The sequence below is a fragment of the Hakea prostrata genome, chromosome 10, assembly GCF_041222555.1.
Source record: "Hakea prostrata isolate BN-2017 chromosome 10, UWA_Hpros_2, whole genome shotgun sequence".
In the NCBI taxonomy this organism is placed as follows: domain Eukaryota; kingdom Viridiplantae; phylum Streptophyta; class Magnoliopsida; order Proteales; family Proteaceae; genus Hakea; species Hakea prostrata.
Genome location: NC_142609.1, coordinates 24,752,775 through 24,757,419, shown reverse-complemented (window position 1 = coordinate 24,757,419; position 4,645 = coordinate 24,752,775). Strand labels below are relative to the sequence as shown.

At 36.4% G+C, this 4,645-nt stretch overlaps 1 long non-coding RNA gene and 3 other non-coding genes across 4 annotated transcripts; all 4 read right to left on the bottom strand.

Moving 5' to 3' along the window:
• Positions 1–401: 401 nt before the first annotated feature.
• Positions 402–3,747, bottom strand: LOC149002336 (uncharacterized). Its single transcript, XR_016170208.1, has 3 exons — positions 3,144–3,747; positions 2,562–2,682; positions 402–2,413 (listed from the first exon to the last, which is right to left on the bottom strand). It is a non-coding gene; the product is annotated as an uncharacterized LOC149002336 (long non-coding RNA).
• LOC149002339 (small nucleolar RNA snoR83) lies at positions 1,264–1,386 on the bottom strand. Its single transcript, XR_016170555.1, has one exon. It is a non-coding gene; the product is annotated as a small nucleolar RNA snoR83 (small nucleolar RNA).
• Positions 2,188–2,258, bottom strand: LOC149002338 (small nucleolar RNA snoR60). The gene has a single exon (XR_016170559.1). It is a non-coding gene; the product is annotated as a small nucleolar RNA snoR60 (small nucleolar RNA).
• On the bottom strand, positions 2,351–2,419 carry LOC149002337 (small nucleolar RNA snoR60). Its single transcript, XR_016170560.1, has one exon. It is a non-coding gene; the product is annotated as a small nucleolar RNA snoR60 (small nucleolar RNA).
• Positions 3,748–4,645: the final 898 nt, after the last annotated feature.

Here is a 4,645-nt window from a genome sequence, read left to right as displayed (position 1 = left end):
AGTGATTTGAAACCTACCCAGAGGATTTGAGACCTACCCAAAAAAACAAAATATTAGATCCCATCACCTTTTCCTCAAAGATTTCATAAAAATAATAAAATAGACTTCATCTGCTTTGTTCGTTGGGAAGGCTATGCTAGGGTAACCCATCTATGTAACATAAAAGTACAAGAATAGATAATAAAAAATTATATCAAAATGATAAGTAGAGTCAATTTTTTCTAGTTAACAAGGGACAATGGCTAAATATGCCGGTTTACATGTGCAAACAGAGAAAACAACCGAACAGAAAACAATATAAGTTTCATTTTATGGTTGGATGGTTAGCAGGTCATAGGGTTTCATTTCAGAATTGGATCGGTTTCTCTCTCGGGTTTTTTTTTTTTTTTTTTTTTGGGGGGGGGGGGGGGGGGGGGCAAAGGGTCAGGGTTTTAGCTTTCATACTATTTAGTTCTCATTCTCCCCGTTGATTTACATAAATTATACCACTGACCGACTTCAAATTTACAACAATCAACCTACAACTTAGATCAGCGACTGAAGATAATGAAAAACCATTCGTTTTACTTGGAAACATGTGTAACCAAGTAGCGGGAGCCATGTAACAAAGTCAAAGAATAGGAACCAATTGTCCTTATACGTGTTATGGACAACTAAGTCTAATACTCCAAAGAACCTTGAGAAAATAGAAACAACCGACTGTCCAGCTAACGGTCGTTGGGTATCTCCTTCCAGAGATGTGGAATAAATAATATTGAGGAGAGAGAATTAGAAAGCACACCGAAGAGGGGTGAGCTGAACAAAATGACAAGTGGATAACTAAACCATTGGAAAATTCTACAACTACACAAGGGAAACACCTCCCAGAAGATCCCTACTTCAGCGGAGGATTGAACTGACACAGAACAAGGAAGTTGGTTACTTGGTTCTATGTTTTACATAGAACACAGCCAACCTTGAACCCAACAAGGCTGATATATTCATGATTGGATTTAAGGATGACAACTATATTTGAGGATGACAAGACCATTCACCATATCAGGATTGAGACATCACCCTTCTAAATGTAAACTAGGCGCATAATCTTAATACATTCCATCATGGTCACGTCACCTAACAAAAAGAAAGGATTATAAGAAAATTGGGACATCACCCTTCTAAATGTAAACTAGGCACATAATCTTAATAGATTCCATCGTGGTCACGTCACCCAACAAAAAGAAAGGATTATAAGAAAATTGGGACACTTGGGAGCAGAACCCATCATGTTTGGCAAGTTACTAGTAAAACACCATTTAATTACAAAGGTGTTATCAGCGAAACTTCCATGGTTAATATTGGCCTCCCATGAATCAGATAAACACCACAAATAGTTTTATCTGGGATTATGGAGGCACGACTAATGCATTTCTCTAAGAAGCATTAGCATCAAGAAGAATACAAAGAATGGGCAACAGTGTCAGCAACATGATGAAAATTCATGATAATAATAACTCTATTGTGGGGGTGGGGAGAAAGGAATAAGTTGCAATAGATCCCCAACAAGAAAAACAAACTAGTATTGGGTCATCAAAGTTAGATCCAGCCTTCTAAGATCCGCTCTATGGTTAGCATGCATGGGAGCAAGAGAGATGAAATGTGCAAGGAACCAACCTATTCCAAGCCTTTTTTGGATAATCAAGGTTGTAGGAGAACTACAAACTCTAGGAAGGTAATTACTCACACCCAAAAAAATTTCTCTGTACCCAAACAAGCCTAGATGACCATCTGTGAGATGATTACTGCAGGAAATGACTAGGGGGAAAGTGGACTACAAAGCATCAGGAAGCGCAAAGCCTTACCAGTCAACCTGTACTCTTCTCTGCTATAATAAACAATAACAGAAGAGTAGAGAAAATACTAAAGGTAATTAAGTCTAAGGTTAAAACAGGCAGCATCTCAACCTCATATAGGAAATTACCATTTAAAAACACAAAGAATCTTACAAAAATTATATTTAATAAAATTTTAGCCTAATAACTGCTGAATTCTTTATGCCTATGAAAAGAAAATATATGAAGGGCATTTTCTTCTAAGCAAATAAGTGACTAATAACAAGCACAAGGGAATGAACCATGACATTCTTTCCTTTAAATTTCAATATAGCAAATATAAGGGGAAAATAATTCAGGGGTTATTATATGAATTTGCATCAGAAACTCGAGATTACATCATCCAAATGTCTTGAAGGAGAATCCGAGTTAACTCTTCATCTGCTTGATCTCATAGAACTAATTGAAATAAGCAAATGTATAATACAACATTCACAACAATGAAACTAAAACAAAATTCAAAATTCAGTATAGGCATTTGCATCAGAAACTCGAGACTACATCATCCAAATGTCTGAAGGGGAATCCGAGTAACTCATCATCTGCTTGATTTCAGAAACAGAGTGAAATAAGTAGATGTAGATCAAATTTAAAAAAAAAAAAATCAGTGAAATAAGTAATATATACATTAATACAAAGATATCGCAAATGGAGTGAGCAGATAAGAAAAGAAAAGTACACATAGCCAACCTGAAGGTCATGGAAAATCCCAAAATCAAACAGCATATCTATTCTTGGGGGTATGCCAGCACAGAATCAAACCCCTCATTCACCAAGAATCATAACTCATAAAATGCATCTAGACATCGCACTGCAAGAAAGTACCTCCAAAGATTAAAGATAAATAAAGAAGAAAGAATATTTTAAAGATGAACAACAAAATCTAAAATTCATCATAAGATCTTCATGGATCCATTTCAACAAATGATTGAAATGTTAACAAAGATGGGTAGACAGAAGTTAGATCTAAAATTTAATGAAAAGATAAAACTTGGAAAAACTAAAAGAATACCAATCAACCTTATCAATACAATTACAGGGTAGCAAGACTGGCGGTACAAAGAAAGGAAATAATAAACAAATGACTAATATGTGAGCAGAAAAAGTTCAATCATAGGAGCTCTAATGATGGGTCTGGAATTAGCAGGCAAATCAGAGAAAAGATGAAAAAGAATTTCAAAGGAAAAAAAACAAAGGAAAGAAAAGATCAAGATGTATCCATTTGAAATCAACTGTCAGAGCAGTTCGTAGCCAGGAGGTCACTCCTCTCACCTGAATCTGTAGGGTAAGACAATAACCTCATATCCAAACGCATTAACCAAGGTCGTTATACCTTTTGTTTCATCCCTGATCGCTGATAAAGGAAACACTAGGAACGTGTGGCAACGAGAAATTCACCTGCTTTTCAAGGAAAGAAAAGATCAAGTGTCTCCTCTGTCACTGTCTTCTCCATCTCTTTCGCCGCCCCGCCTTCGTCCTCTCCAGCCTCCATGACTTCCTGCTTGATTCCACCCCCGCATCGGCCAGCAAGTTGTAAGAATTTTGAGATTTGATATTACTACCTCTCAATGCAACCTGATAAAACACATTAACGAAACAGAGGGAGGAATAATAGGCAGTCTATCCCTATTTAAGGCGACTATTTAACGTCTCATCTCTGCAACTTCTAACACGAACAGGATGTTGATAGAAGCATCGCAGAAGAATGGAAACTTAAAGAAAAGAAGCAACTTGGAATGTGCTCTTACGTCTCTATAATGACTTATATTTATACCACTCCCTATGTCCCTTTTAGGGTTTCAGCCTTTTGGAAAATTTAGGGTTGTTTGGAAGAAAAAAAAATTAGGGTTTGATGTAGATTGATAGTGTTCAGCTCATTGTTTGCAAGAGCAGTAGCAAGTAGCAACATACACTCACACAGTTCATGGTGTTTACCAAAAAAAAAAGAGTAGTTTTCATCTGGACCCCTAAGGTTTGGTTTATATCACTTTTAGTCCAAAATTTATTTTCCTTTGCATATGGCTCCCTTGAGGTTTTCAAAAATAATTAATTAAGGACAAATCATAATTTTGATGATCAAAATGCCCTTATGGTGCAATAGTAAAGATTGTACCATATATGCCATTTCGATCTAACGGTGTACGGTTCAAAAGACGTATTATAATTACAATATTAACTTTGTTATTTTATATTCAAGACTCTTAAGATTTCAAATTTACAAACTTATACTCAATAAAATCTCATTCCCATTGTACAAGAAAAGAAAACCACATTTCCAAGAATATTGAGATCTATAAAATACTTAAGCTATTTCTTGAAGGTTCACTGCTTAGTTCGACAACGTACAAATCTGAAGAGAGAAACCAAAACCTCACTGAAAACACTAACCCTAGAATATTCCTAGAAGATTTTATGTTCTTTGATTCCTTAATTCTATCGACATTCTATCGACAGCTCGAGTGTTCTGCTTCATTTTCTCATGGATTCTTCGCAAACAGATATTCCAAGGGTTGTCGCCCTACCGCCCGAAGTTCCTCCGCCATCATCCTTCAGAAACCCTAGTTTATTTTGCAATAAATTCGTCCTATTCATCGTATAATCAAGATCAGGATTTTCCTGCACCTCCCGAAACCCTAGCTTTGAATTATCAAAACCCTCTGCCTCCAGCAGAGGCTGTTGATTTGTACAAGCAATACCCACCGCCACCACCAGAAAGCCTTGCTGATGGTGAGAACCAGGTGCCCTCATACGAATTCATGCCTTCAAATTATCAA